The 24,106-nt window shown below is 39.7% G+C and overlaps 1 protein-coding gene and 1 long non-coding RNA gene across 5 annotated transcripts in view; both read left to right on the top strand.

Annotated features, from left to right (window-relative positions):
- nectin1b (nectin cell adhesion molecule 1b) overlaps positions 1-24,106 on the top strand; it is a 229,031-nt gene that overhangs the window by 131,837 nt on the left and 73,088 nt on the right. The window lies entirely within an intron of this gene.
- LOC107838422 (uncharacterized) lies at positions 1,140-14,062 on the top strand. Its single transcript, XR_001664480.1, has 3 exons — positions 1,140-1,230; positions 12,112-12,220; positions 13,142-14,062. It is a non-coding gene; the product is annotated as an uncharacterized LOC107838422 (long non-coding RNA).

Genomic DNA, 24,106 nt, shown 5'->3' with positions numbered 1-24,106 from the left:
AAATTAATAAAAGTGTGTCATGCGTTTATATTCCCCATATTTTACTGTAATGGCTAAAATAGATTTAATTGAAGCCATTTAATTATTAAAAATACAACTCAGGGGTTTGTTAGAGAGCAATAGTGAGAAAGTCAGTGTCTCGCTATTGTCTCCTAAAAAAAATAACACATTCATTAATTATGAAACAACCAGTAAACATAACATTTTGTCAAATGCCATCATCAGAATCTTGAAGCAAATACACATAAAAATGTTCATCAATGTTTCACCTATCACTAATCAAAGCCAACTCCAAGTTTTGTCCAGATTTGTGGTGCATAGAAGCTGAATGCTGCTTCTCCATGTTTGGTTCTGGTTCTGGGGATGCAGAGCAGAAAACCTTTAAAACACTTAAGGCTCATGGCTCATTTTTCAGCAGGACAACGACCCCAAACATACAGCCAGAGCTAAAATTCAGCTGCATAGATCAATGCACCTTTATGCGTTGGAATCGTCCAGGCAAAGTATAGCTCTAAACCCAACTGAGAATCAGTGGCAAGACCTCAGAATTGCCGTCCGCAGATGTTTTCCGTCCAATCTGCCTGAGTTCGAAGGATACTGGACAAAACTTTAAAGGCTCATGTTCCAGATGTGTGAAGCTGATAAAATACCCCAAGATAAATCTGTGGATCTACTGAATATTGACTCAGAAATGCTGTAGAAATATCCACACTACACGTTTAAGATATGTAAAATATAATATTTTAACAATATTATAGACGCGAAGTTTGTTTGTTCTTTGAGTTTATTTTGTTCAGTCAACCAGCTGTTTCTCCAAACATTTATTGGTGTTTCCAGTTCGGTTACTCTGCTCTTGACAGTTGGTGGTTACCGTAGCAACCGGTAACTGACAGCTCCCCCCATCCCACCCTTTCTGTTGCCGTCGGTAACTGTGGTCTGTATCAGAATCAGCTCTGCGTTCACAAATATTATATTTAGACAAATTTGATCATATGCAGTGTTTCATGAGTAGTTTTATGTTTTTAAACTGTTATCATTATTAGCGTTACTCATTTTAGCTACGTTTAATTGTACAACTGCTCATTGGGATCCGTTGCTTTGTGGTTTGTTTAGGGTTATTTATTGTAACTTATTTAATGTTTTGGGGCAGAAGCGGCTCGATTTCCTCTTTTGAGCTTGAATGTGTTTGTCGTGAAGTCAGCCTACTGGACCAGAGCCGAACACAGATGGGTTACACACGTAAAACGATAAACATGCAACAAACTTGTAACATCTCGAAAAGTCAAAATAAACTCTCATCACTTTTACAATGAGCTGTTCATCCGTCCTTAAAGTGGATGTTTAGCTGTATAGTGAGCACAGGAGCATGATAGCAGTACTTGAATCTATCAGAGAGCTTCAGAGAATTAATGATCCTCCTCACAAGTATGTATTGATTCTGCTCTGTGCATTTTTTTATTTTTTATTTTTTTGCCTCCAGATATTTCTTTTATCAGCCACATGCTTATCTTTCTCAGGCTTTCTCTTTATTAAAACTTTACACTTCACTGTAATTATGAAGGTCCTTCATGATGATGGCAGCCTGCGTTTCTGGTTGCTGTCTTATTAGACTGATGCTGAAATGTGGATCACACCTTGTCCTTCATCGGCGCAGCTTTCTGTACCTGCCTGAAAATATTTGAAAGAATAAAAGCCTTACCTTGAACCGGGTCGGGCCGGCATGATTCCCACACACAGCGTCTGCTCAGAGGTCTCCCGTGGAATGGTTTTGTCAGCTGTGGGTGTAGGAGCGCGTAATGACATACTTACTACAGATGTCTCTTCTAAGTCATGACAGGCAAACATTAGAGCCCAGCGGTGGCAATTAGTTTCACTGGACAAGGCTCAATTTGAATTTCTGCAGCCTGAATGACACAGGGTGCTGAATTTGAGAAAAATAATTCCAAGAAATTTGTGGCTGTAAATGGTAAGAACCAGCAAAAATGAAAATGTAAAGGATTATACCCTGTCGCATGCTTTTGCGATGCGTAATTCAACCAAAGCTATATTGGGAGAAATCTTTTCGATGGATACTTTGATGCTTATTGTAACATGGCGATTAATCAAGTCAGAGGACTCCAAAGCTTATTGCACTACAATTCATTCACACATTCACAAGCTGATTGTGGTAAGCTGCACGGTCACCAGGCGAGACGAGTAAAGACTCCCACATTTCCCAGTCGAGTGAACTGATTGCCTACATTTCTTAATGCAAATTTCTTAATTTCCCACAACCTGAATGGTTACTAGCAAGTTTAATGAGCTAGCTGGGCACTTAGATGTGTTTCCTTTCTGCCAGGGCAGCTTCCACACACCTGTCAGTGCAGCACAAAGTAGTAGTTTGGCTGATATGCATCCATGAAATGCTCAACCGTTTGAGCTCAGAGTTGCATACAACACCGTTCTAACTCCAACATCAACTAACATCTCTCCGGTTGGAAGATCATCATCTGCTTCTTCATAATACTGAAACAAAAGTCTAAATTCAGTGCTACTGGACCTGTCCATCTACACGACCCTTCTGGGTGGCAGTAAAGAAAATAATCTATGAAATATTAGCCTTTAACATCGACTACTCATTCACATCAATGTTTTTGGGCTATCTTCCAGACCATCTCACTACTTTTCTCTTGAACATTTGCCTACTGACTGCTAAAAAGACCATAACAAAATGCTGGCTGTGCAAAGACCCTCCCACCATGAGCCTCATTATCTCCGTTCCATTAAACTGATGGAACGTATCACTTTTAGTCTACGACTGCAGGGGGAATTTGGTAAGAGACATTGGAAGAAATGGGACGAATATATACAATAACCAATATAGAACATATGTAAAGTCTTTAATACTCTCAGATCTGTTTGCTCGATTATTTTTTTGATCATTCCGAGACCTGATAACGTTATTGTTGATGTGTATTGTCCAAAATGCTATAAAAATACGCCTTTGCTAGGACGTTAGCATCAAGTACATGTGGCTCTAATCGATTGGTTACAGGCCCAATCCACCTCCTCTTGAGCTGTCGTCCCCCTGGTGATTGAACACATTGGGCAGTAATTATTATATTTTCCTTTCAATGGAGACGTTTTGTGTTTTATGTCTTCTATGGCCTTTGGTGAAAGGCCGTTTTATGGTTTTGGATTGGAAAAGGCACACTTTCAGGCTTCAGCATAATTTAAAATTATTATTTAACTGCATGGTTAAATAATAATTTAACCATGCAGTTCTAGCGAGTTGTCACCTTAGCCCTCATTTATTTGTGTTTCATTTGCTTTCCTTTTAGAATTTTTCAATCATTTCTTTCATCTCTGCAGTGCTGATGATTTTCAACTTTTTACTATGTCAGTGCCGTTTGAAATGCTTAAACCTGCCTGGTAATTTCATCCAGTTGAACGGCTGCTGACGACTTTGGTCTTTCAGATTGTGGAGCACTGAAACTGATTTCTGAAGGGATAATATTTGATCTAATTTTATCTGTTGAGAACTATTAGAAGATTGAGCGCTGCAATCCTGCATATTGAAACTGAAATAGTTGCTCATCCTTTTCTTTTTTCCATTCCCAAAAATGACTGTGATTCTCTTCTACTTGCCTCAGTAAAACTTCCCCAAATTGTGCACAGCCTGTCCTAAAAGCAGCCTTTTGATTTGATCCTCCAAGCGCTACTGTAGCACATCAATAGTGATTGCTCTGAGCTCCCTGCTGAGAACAGAATACAGTTAAAGGTTCTGGTTTAGCTTTTCTTGGTCGTGAACCTTTATACATTTTGAACTTCTACAGCTGTAAGTCATCGTCAGGACCCTGGGGTCAGCTGCTTTGGGATTTCTTTTTTTATCTGTCCTGGAATCAATGCTAAAGCTAAAGGTGACGGAGACATGGCACTCTCAATTTTTTGTCCTTGAATTTAAAACACTGTGGAGTCAATGGATTTGTTTAAGAAGCAGCAGAAGACGATTGGTGTACCTTATTTGACTTTACTGGACTGTATTTTGTAATCACTTTTTTCTAACTTGCTATGATTTAACTTTGTGAAAGCTGCTTGGAAGGTGTTCTAAATATATCTAACTTCATTAGCTGTGTACTTCATCTCTCTTGACTAAATATGGACTTAATTTTTCTCTTGCATCTATCAACGTTACAATGATACAGAAGGGTTCATTGCAACCTTCAAACCATTTCAACCATATGGTTTTGACTTTAGAAGCACCGTTGGGGTAATTTGCTCTTGTCAGAGAGCAAATGGACCAAATGAAGGTAGATTTTATCCGCCAGTGTTCTGATTTGAGTCCAGTGTGAGATTAAGAGAATTTTCCTCCTTTGAGACTTGCGAGATGAAGAGTTTTGTCACTCCCAGGGCCCTCAGGAGACTCTGCAGAAAAGATTAGGTTCATGTGCCACTCAATTATCTCTTCCCTTAAAGCTTTTTCTTTGAGGATGAAATTATACAGGGATGGATGAGAATGAAAATGTTTGACACTGTGATGTGGGGCTGGCCACTGGTGGCACTTTCAATTTGGAAAGCTAAATAGATGCCATATGTCCTGGCAATGTTTTTATTTTCATTCGGTGGAAAAGAGTCACTTTCCTGATGCAAGAAATAAAGCAAAAAATGGGAACTGCATGCCCAGAGAGGGGGATTTCATTTTTCCATCTGTTCAATTAATTTGCTATTTAATGTGGTCCGGCTGCTTTGCTTAAACCTTGTGCTTTTTCCGTTGCCACCATTTGCCAGTTTGACTTGAAACATGTTGGACATTCGTTTTTGGTTGTTTTTTTTTTTTGGTCCCTGATAAAACTCCAATAATGGCTGTGTTAGGGCCCGAGTCCTGAGTCTTTATGAAAAGGTTTCACTGTACACGGCCTGCTTTACCAGATCAGGTTTCCACCGTTCCCCCTCTGAGTCTCCCTCAGGCCCAGCTGCCTGGCGAAGCATTCATGATTAAATGTGAGACACGAGCCATCCTGCCAAGAGAAAGCAGGAGGAGGGGCGACTGGCTTAGGATGACCACAGCCTGAAATTTCTTTGCTGTTTGTCATACACTGCGAGAAAAATGAAAGCAGATGTAGGAGCAGAGGGAGAGAGCCGAGGAGGGGAGCGAGGCAGTCATCAAAGACAAGAGGTCTCTTAAGCAAGAAGTGCTGTAGGAATAAATCTAAAGCAATATTTATAAAAGCAGTATATGCTCCACATTGAACAATCAGGTCAGCGGGGTTTTCAACTGCACAAACATTTCTTGTGAGGCACAAACAGCTTTATTGGTTGAGCTAAACCACAGTGGGCCGGGCTCGGGAACCGCAGCTTTTCTGGCTAACAAGCCAAGTTGCGTTAAAGCTCCCCTAATATTATAATTACATGGGAGGAGGTGAAGCGATGTTTGCCTTATTGGCAAGACGACAATGCGTTAATGTGGATGGGATTGCTTAAGCTGATGAACCCACAAAGATTTATCTTTCCATGTTGCAACTTTGACTCTGCAGCATTTCGCCACTGGGATCTTGAGGTTCCGAATGTCTTTGCTTTGTCGTTTTCATACTGGTGAGGGAGAAAATGTGGCAAAAAAAAACAAAAATGGCGAGTTCAAGAAAAGGGAAGTGTGGGGGAGTTTTGCTTTGCTTTTCATTTTCTGTTGCCTTCAAACTGATTTTAACAGCAGCACTTCCAGTTGCCCCAAATAACAGGATCCTCCAGCCTGATCCTAATAAAACCGCAACCAGGCTACCTGCTGTGTGCAGAAGAGCAGAAAGACGAAATGTGAATGACAAGATGGTGAAGAAAACAACATTTCCAAAGGGATGGAAAATACTTTCCTCAGTGAATAGTACAGAATAAAACAGAACTTAAAGTTACTATTCAGATGGTGAAAAATGAGCCTTTAGTGGTCAAAATATTTTAATTTGCATGGATGGATGGATGGATGGATGGATGGATGGATGGATGGATGGATGGATGGATGGATGGATGGNTGGATGGATGGATGGATGGATGGATGGATGGATGGATGGATGGATGGATGGATGGATGGATGGATGGATGGATGGATGGATGGGGAAAGGTCAGGCTTAAAACTGCTTGAAGTTCAAGTTTATTTTTATTTTAGTACAATTAACCACAGGAGACTCTTTAAATTTAATAGTATTTTTTAAAAAGTTGCTAAAAGGTTAATTAGTTGGCCCCTTCATGCAGATAGTCAGGCTACATTTGGCTGATTATTGAGAAACATCCTAATTAAAGTCTATTTTTGAGACCAGAAAATATTTCTGAACAACCAAAATGTCTTTTTGGTAGTCAGTGGAAAGTGTATTCTTTCTTTCAGCCAGTTGCTGAGCCAGCAGATGGGTAAAGTGCAACTGTGTATTACATTAAGGAAAGCATCACGTCTCAAGTCCAAGTTCAGTAAAGTGCAGTGAGGACAGCTGAAAAATGGAGATTTGCTGCAGAGTTTGAAATAGCATTTAAAATTTGACTGCTGATCCAGATCCATTTGAAATTGTGCAAAAGGGCGTTGGCCTTGGCTGGGGACGCTCTCTCAAACTGTCCTTCACACCTGTGGATCAAGTCCTGCTTCATATTTTCCTCTTTTTCTGCTTTGATGCAACTCCTATGGTGATCATTTCTTCATTCTCTAAAAGCAGATTCAGTGTAGAATCCTCTATGCTAGAGGAGTTTTTTATTTCATGTAACACCATGCAAGCTGTTTGTGCCTCAGTCTCTCTGTTCTGTCGCTTCTGCTGTTAATGTTGGTTTGACTTCATTATTTCAGCTCCAAGAACAACAAAAGGACAATGGAGGATAACTGTTTAAGTATCCTATTAGTCTCAGTCTTAGTAAGCTTGGTTTCTTTCTAAAATTGTGAAAATTTAGAGGGTTATAGGGTTGCAGCTTCTCATTCTTCTCATTGGTTTGACACTTTGTGTTTACTTATGATTTTGCTGCTAATCTATATGAGTCACTACTGGATCTAAAGATGCTGCACGCGTTGGGATTCATTCCAAATAGTTGTGCGTCACGTAGCACTAAACACGAGGAAATTAATCACATTTTGTAGAACATCAAGGTTAGGCAAGGCAGTTTTATTTGTATAGCAAGGAAAACAAAATAACAAGCAAGAAATAGATATCACACTGTAAGAGGAAACAATAGCAGGTTGAAAGAGAGACTACAGTTTATGATTTTTCAGTTCTTATTCATTGAAGGCAGCTCAGTGTTTCAGCATTTTTGCATTTTTCTGGAACTTGGTTCCAGATTACAGTAGTATACAACTGAATGCTGCTTCTGTGTGTTTGGTTCTGAAACAGATGGCCTGATCGGTCTGGAAGGTGGATACAACAACAACGGGTCTTTAACGGACTTTGCTGCTCAGACATTCAGTGATTTATAAAAGTATTTTAAGGGAATGCTACTACGCTGTAGCCATGGCTTCCCTGGGGCAGTTTGATAGCTACCATGCACCAAAGACAACGACTGAGACAGATAAAATGGGAATTCAAACCAGCAACCCTACCACTGTCAACACTGTTACTCCAGTATGGCAGTTTTTCAACAAGTGCCCAAAAGATTGTGTCTTTCAGAAACAATGTTGTGCCCTAGTTACTTACATTGGCCTGTCTTTGTGTGCAATAAAAATGTACAGCAAACACACAACAGTTTGATAGGAGCAAATAATCACCATAATATCACCTGCAGCTCTCCACCATTTAAGATTTTATCACGTGCGAATGTAACGATACAAGAAGTACAGAAAGGAAGAAAATATGTTTTTCTTAAATAGTAATGAATAGATTAAAAAAAGAGCCGAAGGAAAGTATTCACTAATATTTCAAGACAGTTTAGTGCTTCTGTGTTTCGTTTTTAGTTAATTGCTGTCATTTTTGTTTCTGCTCCAACAACCGCAATACCAGAAAATGCCCTTTCTGAATCCAAATTAACTTGGCGTCATCTTTTGTGATCATTCCTCTTTCACTTACATCTTCTCATACAATCACCCTCTAGATCCGAGGGCTTGAACTTGCAACTCGCCGATTTTTTTCCACAGCTTTGTCAAACTTAGAAATCTGTCACAGCTGTGGCTTTCAGTTTTCTAAGAGAATGAAGAGAGAACCTGATAATCAATGTTTTTATTTTTGTTTTGTTTTTCACAAACGGATGGATGCTACAGCGTAGCATATCTGCATTTGTAACGTGTGTGAGTGCAGTGGGGAACCAGATGTTTCAGCATTGTAGGAAAACAAGACTGTTCAGTTCCACTTGCATTTAGAGGTATATGAGAAACATCAAACATTAATACTACAGCAGCCAGAAATGTGATCCAGAATTATTTATGTCCTCTAAAATGCTTTTATAAATCTCTGGAAAGGACAGATTTTTATTTGCTCTTTAATGTTTTAATCAAGATGTCTGCTCAGGAAGAATGATTGACACGATGTGAGCTGCATTTGTGTCTAGAAAGTGAAATCTAGTTTTTTATATCAGTTTTGTCTTTCAAACATCTTTCATTTTGCAAGTAAGAGACTAACTTCTTGGGAATTTTAAGCTTTACACAGTGCCTACATTGTTATTCATTAGAAACTTATTATGAGACAGATTTCAGTTTAATTCAATTAAAAACTAATTAACTGATCCCAAAGGAAAGTTAAATGGTGTCATATCATATTATCCAAACGTCTGAAGAGTTGTGGACGCTGTAGACAGGAAGAATGTCCTGTAGCAGTCAGTCATGCAACGATTCCAAAGAGCCCTCTGACTGAAGACACGCTAACAGTAGGATGATGATTTGTCATTTAACATAATCCTAACCCAAAGTGCTCAGCTAAAATGAGATTAGACGTCAGTCTGGATTAAAAGTACCAATAAATTAACGTTTGAGGAGTGGGAGACAAAAACAGACAAGCAAAGCTTGTGGTACCCAACCTTACAAGAGGTTGTGATTGTTGCCAGGGTAACTTCAACCATGGGATTGAATACTCATAAAACACTGGATTAGCAACATTTTAGCAATAGAACTACAATATTCCTTCCCAAAAAAACTGTTTTGACTCAAAACTGGGAACAGTGCTACTGTGTGTAGTAAATAAATCACTCAGAATAGAGTAGAATAATTTTTACAATTAGTAAAAAGTTAAGGTGTCAGGTGGTGATGTTGTATTTGCAATCATTCCCATGAAGCTTTGGAACAATTACAGAAAACGTTTTAATTAATTTTGTGGGTTGTTGAATTTGATATGGTAGGAGGTGCATGTTTTATTTTTTACACCTGGTGGTGTTTCGGTTAAGCTGTGCTTTGAGTTGCCAGGAATACATTCTGCAGAAGCCTCGTGTCATTGTTGCTGGGATTTAAGAGGGAAGAGAGACCAAGGGGAAGGGGAATTGTTAGTGAGACAAAGGAAGAGAACAAGCAGCACTTTCTGATTGAGGTATTTGATCCAGGCTGCGCTGCGGTTTAATCATTGTGTCGGTGGAAAGCCAGCGTTGTTGGGGCTATTTCATAAAGAAGAGATGGTAGTGCAAGTCCTCTCTCCAGGACCTAATTCAATTGAAGAATAAATGAGTTCTGTTTGTAATTTGGAGATAACCTGTGCAGTGGCCGAGCTTAAAGGGCGATAAGAGCCGACACAGAAACCAAGACAAGAAAACGAGACAATTTTTCACTCTGCCAATGCTGAATCAAACTTTTCCCACTCTGCCTCAAACTTTAATTAAATCACACACTTGCATGCACATTGTGCACGCAGGTTCACACAATCAAGCTCACGCAGTCTAACATCCAGCAGATAATCCAGGTGGAGCAGTCAAGTTGTTTGGAAGAGATCAGTAGACACTGAGCGGTGAAGCTAATTGGAACATACTGTAGCTCCTCTATCTTTCCTTTTGTTGATGGGATTAATCTGCAAGGTGCACTCTGAAAGTCAGCAGTCCCTTGAGTTGTATAGCCAGGAGGAGCAGTGGAAAGTTTTCAAGTATCAGCTTAAAAAAACAACATGTAAACTAAGAGTTTTGACATTAGTATTGGTAGCGCACAGCAAATATGTTATTTTGAAAAGACAAAAATGAAAACATAAAAGAAACGTGTTGAGTAAAGTCAGTTTTAGCGTAAAATATGTTCGGAATGCAAAGGTTTGTTCAGGATGGTGTCGATACCGGCACTGACCCAAAAGTCACTGGAAGCAATGAGAAGAAAATGATCGCTGCCTGTCAACAGAAGGGAATTGACCTAAACAGGCAACAAACTGATCAAACAGGAAGTGCAGGGAATGTTGTGGTCGGGCAAACTCACAGTAATCAATCAAGAGCACACAGATTTGGGTTCAGGCTGTGTGATTCCTTCTGCATTCAGCGCTGATGGGAGAACTGATGGTGTTTTTTGAGAGATTTCTGCAGAAGGGACTGAGTACCTTGGACAATATTGTTTTTGTGTCATGGTTTTTCCTACATAGTAAATGCAAAGCGACATGACTGAAAATTAGGTGAAATAATGGTAGAAAGTCTACCAATTATTGGTCCTAACACCCAGATTTCTGTCAACCTTTCCATGTTTTTTTGACATGTCTGATCAGAAATGTTAAAATGACCACAAATGCACATAATGGCTTTGATTTTTCAGATTTTGTGCTCAGATATTCAGAAATTCATATGTTTGCTGAATTCCTTTTGTATCCCATTTCAAAATGGGAAAGTATCATGCTTCTTTAAGCCATAAAAGCCTATCTCTCTGTGTGAGTTTAAACTTTTCTGCGGTTTTCAGATGTCTCTTTTCAGTTTCACTAACCATTTGCTTGGGATTGGGTTTTGATTGTTGGTAAGGTTTTGAAAACATGTTGGTTTACTGTAAACCAGGCCCCCCTAAAAGCAGCCAACACGCCAACACATGTCCCCTTTGAGAGACTCTTTTTTTATTCAGGCATACCAGGTGATGAATGCCACCACATCTGGAAAACCCATAAATGTGCTGCACACACAAAAGAAAAACCTTCTACTGAACAAAAAAAAAAAGCATTTCTTTGAGAGCTTTCTGAGGTTTGATTTTTGTGTAATGTTTTTCATGAAAGAGGCTTGTGGACACAAAAGCTCCAGGACTGCCGCAGCGATCTGATTTTCTGAGATCGCTGAAGATTAAAATTTGTAAAATTGACCAGACGCTACAGACATGACAGAGGAGTGAGGAAAATAATTTGGTTTTGCTTAAGCCTCAAATGTCTGTAACATAGATTTGTTCAGCCAATAACACAATGAAGCTTTCAGGCTCTGGGGCATAATAAACCAACTATCAACAATCCAAACAAACTGCTGCCAAAAGCACACACTCAGTCATAACACAAGTCGATATGAAAACTGCCATTTGGCACAAGCAACTCTCTTTGTGAGACGCAATGTGATAAATTGTATTGATTCTGAATTGTTGCACTGCTTTAAGAAGTATTGTTGCATGTTGCAGCATGCAAATCAGACATTTGGGTCTGTTTAAACTCAAAAACGCAGAGATGAATCATCCAACTCAAAGTGTGAAAACAGCATTTCTTTGTGCTTGATTTCAACTATTTATAGAACCGTTACGAAAACAAATCTGAAATCTCACAAGCTCAAACTAAATATTCCTCCGAAATGAACGGATAATGTGTGCATCTGGTTTTTAAGAAACTAGCTGCCCACCCGGGTCTTTGCCTCCAATGCTCCTTGAAATTACACTATTGCAGCTCCACTGGAACTGAACAAAGAAACATTTGGTCGTAAATGGCGCTGGAAACCGCCACATGGAAGCAGTTTTGCGGATGGGGTCTTTTAGCAAGTTGTCTCCAGATCAGTTACCCCCTGATTCTCGCATGGTAACAAGTCAAAGGCCCACTGTAGCAGTTGTGTTCATCATCTCCTCTCACAGTGTGATGTGATGCTGACTGGCAGCACTTTGATCTGTAATTAATTCAGTCTCAAGTCTTATGAAGTTCGAGCACACGTTCACTTCTTTTCTCCAGAGATGTCTGATTGCTCCTACTTTGGATAATTAGTTCGCTATCAGAATGAAGTACTCTTTCTTTTCAGAGTAAAGATGTAATCCAAGTTGTTCTGATCTGTTTTACTTCCCAGATGCAGACAAAGCCAGGGCCGGTCCAAAGATTAAGTGGGCCAGCAAGGGGCCCCGAAAAGGCTTACGCCCTTCACAAGATTAATCTCAAGACTTCATATTTATGATCAGGTTAATTAAGAAGAAGCCTACTTTATAATCATTTTATGTTGTCTGAAAAGCAAATTCAAGAGAATTGTTGATTAATTTAAATATTAAATTAGCAATTAGCTTGCTAAATGTAGCATAAATAAATCTAGGGACATAACTGGAAACTTTACCATATTCATTGTGAACACAACCTTTAACTGTTTTTCTTGAACCTTTCAGTTTTAGATTGACTGACTGTTAGCAAGTCAGATAAAAAAAAAAAAAGAAAAAACATTTGCACAATTTATTCCCCACTGTGAAACAGATTGAAATGTTTTAATCATATTCCTGAAAGCAGAACATTTTAGAAATTCGTATTAATCTTTTAATGTGTTAATTGAACACGAAGTGAGAACAGACAGTTTTGCATAATTTTCTGCAGATGTTAGTGGCTGTGAGGCGCCTGCTGGTAAATGGGCCCACAAATCAAATCCTGGTTTCAGCCCCATGCAAACTTGAAGTCCCAACATGTAAAGTAACTATCAAAATGTTTTGTTAATAACAGTAGAGGATCAGTTTATCTAAACGCACAATAGGATGAGAGGAGTCATAAGTCATAGAACGACTCCTCTGCTATCAGGTTGGGGATAAAGTTAGACGTGTTTGTTTTGGATTCGGGGACGAGCTGCATGAGTCGGTGGCGCTCGGAGAATAATGAAGTATGTTTTTACTGGGGCCTTGCTGACATCTTTTCCTTTCCCCCCCTTCTCTCCTCTCTCCTCCTGCCGCAAGTTGGCGGTTTCCAAGAGCAACAAACTGCGCTCAAAGAATGCAAATATGTAAATGTTTAAACCTGGTAGTTTCTCCAAATGTGTGCACATGATTCTGCTTATTTTCTAAATTTAACTGCATCTATGCCAAAACAATACCTCCTCTAACCCCTGTAGCATTCTTTAATTTCAGCTCAGCTTGAGGTAGGAGTTCTTGCAACGATGATTTTCCTTGGACTCCGTTTCCCTTCCTTCCAAGAACTTGCACAACCTTGATCGTGGGGCACGGTCTAATTTTCCTCGTCCCCTTCTGCTCCCCCTCCACCTCGCTCTCTTCCCCTGCTCTGATCGCCCCACCGCACATCATTTTCAGAGGCCACAGCAGAGTCCTGAGATTCCCCTGCAGTATTTAGCGGTGGACGCACTGTAACTAGTTTCAGCAGCTCGATGAGAGCAGCAGCCTTTGAAAGTCGGCTGTCAGTCCGAGCTGCTGCAGCTACGGAAGCAAAGCTGCCCCCGACTTTGGTGAGTGGGTGATGGTATGCGTGCAGAATCAAAATAGTCACCCCTGTTACATGGTCTGTGGCAGATCTGAGGTCAGGCGGCGTCTCTAAGGGAATTTTCTCCTATATATGTGGTGAAGAGGATACACCGCCTCCTTTTAACTCCAGACCCTGTGGCAAACGTCAGAAGGAAGGTTACGTTTATCCTCGCATTCGCCACAAGCCGTCAAACAATCGTGGAAAAACGGATGCCTCTTTAATTTTAAATAAAAGGAAAACTTGGAAACCTGAATCCCCGGTTAAGTTGAGTGAGTGACCTTATTTGGCCGCCCTTCATGGCAGAAATCTTCGCGAATAGCTCTCCTCTTCATTGAACATTTAAGCCATAAAATCGTGGTTTGCGGTGATGGCTAATGCTAATGTCTCAATGGTCACTCTTTGCTGTGTCAGCAGAGTTTTTAAATGTCTGTAACTGGCTTTGCTCCACTGCTCCAACCTGTCAGATTCACTTGTGTTGCTTTTCTCATTTCTTTATAAACACGGCAGCTTTCTCAGAGTTGGAGGTGGAAGATAATAAAAAACTTATTGGCAACACATTTTTCTTTTCCCCCGCTGTTGTTCAAGTTTGATTTATTTTCTTTTATTGCCTGAGAAATCATTGCGCCCCCACATGATGTATTATTCTCTCTATGAGAGCATGGGATCCAGGATGAAGGCATTTCATCAGCGTATTGATTGCCCCTTCCACTAACAGTGCCACATCGTGTTTCCACCGAAATATCAAGTGCGGTGGAAACAGCCCACCGTGGCGTCCTTCTAGCAACCTGGCTTTGCATAACCCAAAATGAGCTCCACATTAGTGCCAGTTTGCAGAAGCTGCATCCCCATCAAACAGCAGGGAGTCTCTATGTACAGGAGGAATTATTGCGGTTCAATATTTAGCCTGCAAATTGATTGTGCATGTTTTTTTATGCATACAGATGGATTGCCTTTAATCTTCAGCTCTTACTTTTGAGAATCTCTTGCTACAAACTCCCCGTTTTTATTTTTGATTTGCGTGTGAGCATGATCGACTTCTTTCTACAGACTTCCTGAAGGCAAATCTCATCTTACTCTCTTGCTAGGACTGCTGGACATAAATTTCTAAACCTGTACTTCTGCATTACAGTCTGCTGGCACTTGCAGTACAGATTCCTGTGGAGCCAGGATGGTTTTGGTTTTTTGTTTTTTATCGATGGTAAAACTTCTGTTCAAAAAGTGGCGCTAAACATATTAATTATGTAACCTAATTTGCTTTATAGCTCCAGACTTTCCTGAAACCGTTTAATTTGCACCTTTTAGCACAGGAATTTAGCTATTTTGGAGCCAAAACGTCTTTTTCATCCATTTAATGTGTAACAGAGAATGAGACAAATGTTACTGTTGTGAAATAAAACTATAATCAATGATTTAGACTGAAAGCTAACTGCAAACTTTATGAAAAGGCGTAACAAACTCAGAATAAATGTAGGTGATGCAAAGTTCTGCAGAGCAGAGAAAAGGAGCTTTTATACCCTGCTAGCATACTCAACGGTGGAAGCTAATGGTGAAACTGACAGCTTGGCCTACTTTGTGATTAATCTGGCAACACTAATTTCTTTGAAACACTAATTTAAATTAATTTTCTGCATATATCATGTCTAAATGTGAAAAATAAAAAATAAATAAACACAATGAGGATGTAAATTAAATCATTACAGTAGAAAACAGTGAAACTGATATAGACGCACTATTCAGAATGGTGACATGCTTCAAAGATGTCACAAAACTCAGTTTTACACAGAATTTTTATCTCCTCCTGTTCAGGCCAGGATACATGGTGAGAAAGAGAAAAGGCTTTAAAAAATGTTAAATTGTTGTGTATTTATTATCTCCTCCATTGACAACTGAAACTGCAAGATTCAACTTTGATTGTTTTCATATTTCCTCCAAAGTTAGCCGAATTTAGGAATGTTAACAGCTAATTCTTATTAGAGGAAACCATGTTTAAAGCTAAAATGTCACATTTTAAATATAGCATAAGGTAAGTGAAACATAGCACAGGGAACAATCAACCGTTAGGAAGTGTTTACCTTCTTCCCATAAAGCCAAACTAAAACCCCACCAACCTATCGTTGTTGTTGGGGGCAGATTCCCTGGTAATTCCCAGGATCCTTTGGATACAACAGAGCAGGTTCCTGCAGTGGAAAACCAAACTTTGACAAACGCTGCACTGACATCTTAGCAGAAAATGTTAAATTAGGTTCCAGAGGGGCACAGATGTAGAAAAGAGGCACAAAGAGAAGAAAACAAAGAAGAGGCAGATATTGGTAGAACCAAATTTGAGTTATATATACTTTTATTTCATCATCTCAATCAGTATTTTCTTTTCTATACACATATATATTTTTTTAATTCCATCAGTAACTCTGAAAATTTTGCTGATCATAATTAGCGCGAGCAGATGGTTTCATATTTACCACATTTGATCTGACAGACATTTTTAGGTCACCATTAGAGAAAATGCAGCAACAAGCAAACTAACTTCCAACAAAATTTACATTCATTTTCCTGCCATTGCAAATGGTATTTTCCCACCAGACAGACAAATTAAAATGCCTTCTTCAATAAATGTGTGGCTTCTAAAGACGTCAGTAAATTAATGAGTGAATTTCACTTATTTTCCGGCTTTCAGGTGGATAAAGATCTTTTGCAATGAGATAAGCTTCTGCACAGATAACAGAAAATGTAAAACTCCTATAAATAGAATTGGAGGGGAATCTTTCCAGGGCAACATCATTAATGTGTTAGCCTGTGAATAATTCAGGAAATATGTTACACTTCGTGTCATGTGACGCCTCCAGAGCCTTTATGAGCTCGGGTGAAAGATGCTATTTTCGCTCTTAAATTGAAGATCAAAACTTCAATTTGAGTCGAGGAAGAATCCGTTCCAAATATGTTCCCTCCACTTCCAAACCAAACAAGCAGAGAGGTCTCCTCGTACCTTTTTTTTTCTTTTCTGTTTGTGTTTCAACTCTAAACTTACAAAGATAGACAAGATGGTTATCTGTGGGATGGTCATCTCTGGAGTGGTTTTCCAAGAAGCTTCTGTTTTGTTTGAAAGCTGTGGAAGAGTCCTGAGGCGTGTTGTTGTTTGGACCTCACTTTGGTGGAGATAAGTTTGTTTAAATATGGAAGCAACATTTGCAGACTTTCTCCTCTCTACGGCAAAGCTTAAAATGTGTCCCAGAATGATGTTTATTTACTGTTTTACAACTAGAGTCCTTCTTTTAGGCCGGATATTTATACTTTACTCTGTTACTAAAGGTGGAACTTAAAATTTTATCGCAATATTTTGTGGTACTATTGTCATAATGATATTTACGACTGTGACTGCTCTTCAGAAACATTGCATCTGTATGATTTATATCACTAACTTGAACACAGTAACCACATTTATTTTCTAATTTACTGGTATTTATTGATGCCCTCATTGTACATATAGTGAAAAAATAGTAATAAAATTAACATTTCTGATCGCACAGACATGTTTGGGGGATTTTAAACTTCATCACCTCCATCTTGTACCCTTCAATAAAATTATTTACATGCTTCCTAAGTGGAGAGGTGGATGCAACAAAATTCAGATCAATACTGAAAGAAAACCCACTGATGCCAAACACCTGAGACCTGCGTAGAGGCTCACCTTCGAGAGCAACAATGTCCAAAAGCATGAAACTAGAACAGCAACATAATAGTAAAAGCATTCAAAGACATTTTCTTCCAGTAGATCCGTCAAATAAAATCCCAGTAAAACCAAATGGGATACAGTTTACAAAGTGACATCAGTGACAGTGTGACCAACGCGATTCAACATTTATATGTAAATCAATTAAGGTAATGTTTAATTATGAGAAGGATAATGATTTTGAGTAATGAAGTGGATTGTTTTTATGTGTTAATAACCTTAGCAACCACTCATCTGCCCGCGTTACGAAGAGAATCAGCCTAATGTCAGTTTCATGAGCAACTATTCTCAGTATCAGTGCGTTATAATCTGCATCCAGAGCAGCCAATTCATTATTTTACATGATTAATATTTAATGTAATTAAATGCGAAAGCTCCATTTTTTTCAGCATAAACGGCAGTTTTTTTTTTTTTTAGTTATTTTAATCTGTTTCTCTTTTTTTAGGTGTCAGTTTTGCAGACAGGGAAAAATAAATCAAATGCTTTGCATGTAGTTCCTTTTTCTGTATTTTGTTAATATTTTCAATGAAACTCCTGGAAAAGAAAATCATTAAAAAAAAGTTAAAAACATAAAAGCTGATGACCGCTGCACTGAAGCCGAAAGATTTGGTGGTGTGAGCATAAAAGCTTGAAATGTCAGAGAGAAGCGAGCTGAAAAATCTGAAATCCTGACGTCTGCCACTGTGCATCAGGCATCATTGATCATTTTCCAAGGAGAAAACAAACAGTGGAGTGTTGGACCACAGATACAGTGTATCAGTGATAATCTGACTACATTTACGGTGAGCTGAAACACCCTCTTTGCAGCCGGGGCGGTTAAAAGAGAACAGCCAGCGGGACGCGATCTACAGAGTCCCCAGACGATGTATTAGTTAAATTGAAAGCCGACTTTTGAAAACATCCAGACGGAGTGAGTTCGTTGCTCTGTCAGCTTTTAATTAGGCGAGGGAAATCACAGCCGTGACCTCATGGCGCTTGCAGGGAAAAGAAGCGCAGGGATACGGTGCAGATCCTCCAGTTTGGACCGGCGACCAGTCAGTAAATTATCATTCAGCTCATACAGGAGCTCAGCTGGGGGATGAAAGAGCTGAGAAGCATGAGAGTGGCCACTAGCAAACTGCATCAGCAGCTCTTAGCTCTCTTCTTTTAGTGATGCTGGAAAGCAGTCTCAGATCAGCTGGGGCGTAAATATACATCTATCTCATGAGATGAGTCGATGCAAAATGTTTTGAGTGTTGTTGATTTTGGCAACTATTTGGGGAGAAATTTTCTCATAGCAAAAAAAATCTACAAATAAACTATATTTTCACCTGTAAGCAGGGAAGAATATTCTATTTCTCTATTTTGTACTTCTCTCAGTGCTAAAAAAACAAATTTCTCTCCCTTTATCGGCTTAACACAGGACCACATATTTGTTTTATTAATTTTAAACTATACATGCATCAACTCAATGGGAAGATTATGTTAGCAGCATTAGTGGCTAACAGGTATTTTTACTGTATTTACAAATCGTTAGTAGCTCATCTGTCACTCTGTCAGGTTTTCTTTTTTAGCAAGCTCTGCCAATACAACAGAACATCTTTCACTTCCTCTATTACTTCAGAATAAGAGTCTCAAACATGTCGGCTACATAAATACAGGTTGTAAACTCTAAAGGCCTCCACATACTCAGACGTACTTCACTGCGCGGAAGTTGACGTATACGGATGTCTGCGAGGCAAAAGCGCGCAAAACACATTTTTATGATTGGTGTCCACATCAAACTGTTGCATTCGATCCAGCTGATAAGATTTAGAATCAGAGAAACCATTTCCAAGGACAAACATCGGCCAGACTCCCCCATTGTGTTGCACTAACAGGTGAGCGGTGCAGAAGAGACGCGGCTCGGCGCCCTGTTGGCTCATCAAACTTGCTGTTGTCTTGTGGTGACTGATGGAGAAGAAACGAGTCTGGACGTCCAGCTCGTTCTTATTAGTTTTCATTCTGATTGTGGGAACTGAAGGAATCCCTTCATTTCATGAACACACCAAATCTACTCATGTCTACAAAACCAGCCACCTCTCGGACAATGTAATAATTGCTATATGTTTATATATGCTTCTAATTAAAATGCTTGAGTGTACAGGCCATTGAGCAGGAAGAATAAAAAGTTATGCAGCTTTAAAAATAAGCTATTACCTCCTGACATCGGCTACAGGCATCCTGGAGTTAATAAAAGATTGCAATTCACTTCCTGCAGCAATGTTGCAGTTTATTCCCCCTTTAGGAGGTAGTGGTCCACCCCTTCCAATCATCCTTTAATTAGAGCTGTTGTTATTTGGGCTGTCACAAGAGGTAATACCTCATGACAGTGTCAGCATCAGCACCAGCGTGGCATCCTGCAATCTCATATTCACTGATGGCAGGGCTTTGGTGTTCGCTTGCCGTCGATTCGTCTGCCTCGCCGGACGCGGCGGTGCACCAGCCATCAGCATAGGAGCGAGCTAAGTGATTTTTTTCTTAATTATTGAAGGCTGGTGATTACTTCCCCAGATTGGCCTGATGTATCACCGAGTCACAACATGTTTACACAGAAATGGAAGTGGCTATAAAGAGGCAGAATGCCTCAGCAGACACGTATTCAGCCATGACAGCAGTATCCATCCATTACTGCGCCAAGTGTCAATTAGGAAATGTAAAACTAAAGCATAACGTGGAGTAAAATAAAAATGGCTGCGAGGTCACATGTTTTCCAGGCAGCACAGCAGGCGCACAGTGGAAAGAGTCTGCTTCCATCTTTAGACACGCATGTGTTGACAATTTGTGTTTAATGAAGTGCTGCCCTCTGTGGGGAGACTTCGAACCCCCATCAGCCTCGGCCCGGTTTGTCCAGGACTTCTGAAGCGGCAGACTGTCGGTGTGAATTCAGGCAAACGACGGCGGCAACCTGCTTGGGAAACGAAGGCGACATCAAGATCGGCCGCTCCCACAGGGGAGAGCTCTGAAAACGCTGAACTTTAACGAGATTACCAGCTCAGCGTGGGGGAGGAAAAGGAGACGAAGCAGCATGCCCCGCTTGGAGTTACCAGCATGAAATACGGATTTATGAACTCCCATAAACCACATTTCTTTCTCTTTATTAAGTCTGCTGATTTGACCCAAAGTGGAAAAACTTCCTGTTAATTTACTAACAGCTTGGGGATTTGCTTCTGCATAAGGTGGCTGCAACACTCACGGGCTGAGAGATAAAGGCGAGCTTGACTCTTACACTTTGCTGGTTTACTGGCAACCAGTCTGTGTGGTCGCTGGGAGCAGGTGGTCGTCTCAGACTGGCTTTGCCGGTGTGAAGCTGGCAAAGGTTAGAAGCCAGACTCTCAATCTGTCCACTTGAAAAGTCCCCAGTATTGCTGGAAAGTTTTCTGCTCCCCGTGGAGGACATGGCAATTACAATTTCTGATGGGATCGGCGAAAAGCGCCAGGAGCCACAGCACATTCCTGGAATATGATCAGATTTATGCCTGGAACATTTTAGCAAAACTCCACCGTACAAATGTCCTAATACCATCAGTGCGGCGTCTCAAATATAACACGCTGCCTTTTTACTGTCATCTACCTGATTGCCAGGGGTCACTTTACATTTAATGACGTGATTAGGCTGTGAATTGTCTTCACTGAGCAGGGCTTGATGAAGCACATTGCGCCACAGCAGGTATGTGGCAGAGATGCCTTACAATAAAGCTGCTTCCATTTAGCCCCCGCAACGGCGCGTTCTGTGGCAGATCGGGCTTGGAGCTGCTCTGGCGTCCTCCAGCTGGAAGGGGCCCAACCTTTGACCTCCCATCTCAACTCTTCCTGCTTTGGAATGTGTGACTAACATGTCCTATGGAGAGCTGGTAAAAAGAGAGCACACGTGTTTTATCTGCCTCTCAGTTTGCTTGTGATTTAACTCGTGGACGGCCGTGACAGCGGATCTCTGCATCAGACTGCATGTGGAGCACATTTACTTAAAAAGGTCCGTAACTGAGATTGTGATCCGCATCACAGTTTATAATCACTGCTGGGGAATGAAAAACATCAAAAGTGTTTATAACCCTGGATGTTTTTCACGTACAAAACACAAATTTATTTTTGCACAATTTTGTTCGACCGACTGACACAAAGAAGTGCGTACTGATGAAGTGAAAGGAAAATTACACATGGTTCTTTAAAATAAGAATCTGAAAAGCCCTCTGATGTGACACCCAGTGGTAGTAACACTTCCACTAATCCGCTAATGCGTTAGCAGTGGACATAATTGTTTGCTTGGTATTTTAGCATTTTTTCCAACTTTGAAAATCTTTAATGCAGTTAGCTTCCCTTAAATTTATATATTCAGATAAAAGCTAAAATGCTAATTTATTTGGGCGTTTTGTAAACTTTCAGTTGAAGTTCTGGTTTATCAACAAGTAGTTAACTGTTTATATTCCTGCTCTTATTTTGAAGTGGGTGTTTACAAGCAGCTTATTCAAAGTAAATCGACACTTTTGAGTTTATCTGGAAACAAATTACTTAGGGAAGCAAAGTGTGCTGAACATTTTCAAAGTTAGCAAAATGCTAAATGAAAAATTAGCTCAGCTATTGGCACATTAACACATTAGTCCCCACCACCAGGGGGCAGCAAATCCTGCTGTGAGGAGGCTTTTCTTAGTTGATCAGATGAATGGATGTCAGTCAGTAAATGCAGGACAATGCTGGAGAAAAACCTGCTTGAGTTATTAAACCTACAGTAGAAAAACTGGAATATTTGTGTGTTAAAATGGTCCAAATCTAAATCCAAGGTTTTTAAGTTGTTTTTTTTTTTTATAGAAGCTCTTTCAAAATACAACTCTGGAAGAAATGAAGAGGCTGCTGCACTGAACCCATTGAAAACCTCCTGGTTCTTCCACCAGATACTGATTTCTGAACTCTTCCTGAGTTAAAACATTAGTTTTGTTGTTTCTGAATGAATATGAACTTGGTTTCTTTGTATTATTTGAGGTCTGAAAGCACTGCATCTGTTTCGGTATTTTGACCATTTCTCATTTTCTGCAAATAAATCCTAAATTTTTGCTTGGCATTTTGAAGACATGTTGTCGGTAGTTCATATAAAATAAAAGAACAATGTTCATTTTACTCAAACATTTACCTATAAAGAGTAAAATCAGAGAAGCTGATCATTTTTTTTCCTGAGCTGCATGTTTATACAAACTCTATAAGATATTCATTTGTAAGCAGTTCTGAAAACCACGTGTCACTTTTGTTTCCCTTCACAATAATTCACTACATTCTACTCCAATTATGACGTGATGAAATATAAAAATGAAGGAGCAGAACTTGCTTCGCAGGACAACATATTTATAGTCAGAATAAAAAATCTTGACAGAAAATCACAGACTGGAAGCACACCTGATGTTGTCTTGATGAATAGTCAGGGAAATCTGATTCCTCGTTAGCCACCAGCTGATGTGAGTCGGATACTACAAAGGCTATGGGAGCTGACAAAGGACCGCATGAAGGCCGGTGACGCTACTCTGAGTCTGAATCCTGCGGAGCAGCGGGGAAAAAAACAACAAAGCACATACATCTGGTACAGCTGAATGAACACTGGGGAGTAGAAGTGACAATGAAGGTTGCCACCACATCAGAGGGAGCTGGAGCTACAAAAACCCAAGGTCAGGTTTGTCATCTTAGATTTGACACAGTGCTGGACAGGCGGCACACACACAGGGAGAGAGAGAGGGAGAGAGTGGCTCCATGGACGGGTGCTTTACACTTATTGTAAATCAATAGCAGCCTTTCAGTGGCAGCCGTGAGACATTCAGCATTTGAAGAGCTGCCTTTAAACAATGTTTTGGTCAGATTTTATGGAAGTTGACAACTTTCAAAATTCAAGACTGTCAAAGTTGTGTTTGATTTTACAACTTTGATTTGACAAAATGCGTACCGTAGCTCTTGTTTTCCTAAATTCACTTTCTTATCAATAGCAGAAAAAAGAGTCTCCATTAAATATTTTCAAATTACAAAATAAAATTTAGTATATTTTTTAGTATTCTGTGTGAAGCTCAAATCAAAAGTCTGAAAAATGTACCACCAAAATCCACTCCATCTCTGTTTGCGTTGAAGGAAGTTGCGCTCAGTGTCTTCTTCAGTGGTTTTTGCTTTTGGTTCCATTTTTGGTGCAGCGCCACCACAGGTGAAGGAGTAAACAGGATTTTCAAACGGTTTTGGTGTGTTTTTATATATATATATATATATAGCTTTTTTAAGTTTTAAGCGAACTGCACCAGCTAAAAATGTAACAAATTTTGCAAAAAAAAAAAAAACAAAAAAAAACCCAATCAAATTGAGTTCAGCTGTGAATGCAACTTTATTAGCATGCTTGAAATATTCCAACGTAAGTTCAGATGTATGTTTGCAATCATATTGGAAAATCAATTTCTGTTTATTTTTGTGTTTTCTATCACTTAACTCCAGAGTATCACACTGAAAAACTAAACTTGTGTACTCAAATCTCATATCTTGAATATATTTTCACCATCAGTCCACCATAAAAATATTTTAGCTCAAATGTAAAATGAGAAGCACAAATGTAACTTTCATTATTGGAAACTGTGTATGCAAACTTTTGGCTGTCATTTTATAAGGAAGCTGTACTCTATGGAACAATCCGGTTCAGTAGCGCCGCAGTGGTGCATGCGCTCTCATGTTTACTCCTGCACACAAATCTTTCACTATCCACACCTAAAGCTGTGACATTTAGTTAGTTGGTGGTCAAACGTGAAAAAAATAACAAAAGAAACCTTGATGAGTGAGATCCCAGATAGCACAGAATGATTGAAACAACATTGAATCAATGTCAGCCAGAAACATTGAATCAACGTTGAACGCTGAC

This window comes from Poecilia formosa, unplaced genomic scaffold (genome assembly GCF_000485575.1).
Source record: "Poecilia formosa unplaced genomic scaffold, Poecilia_formosa-5.1.2 Scaffold252, whole genome shotgun sequence".
NCBI lineage: Eukaryota > Metazoa > Chordata > Actinopteri > Cyprinodontiformes > Poeciliidae > Poecilia > Poecilia formosa.
The sequence above is the reverse complement of the archived record's forward strand: the minus strand, read 5'-3'. Positions and strand labels throughout refer to the sequence as shown.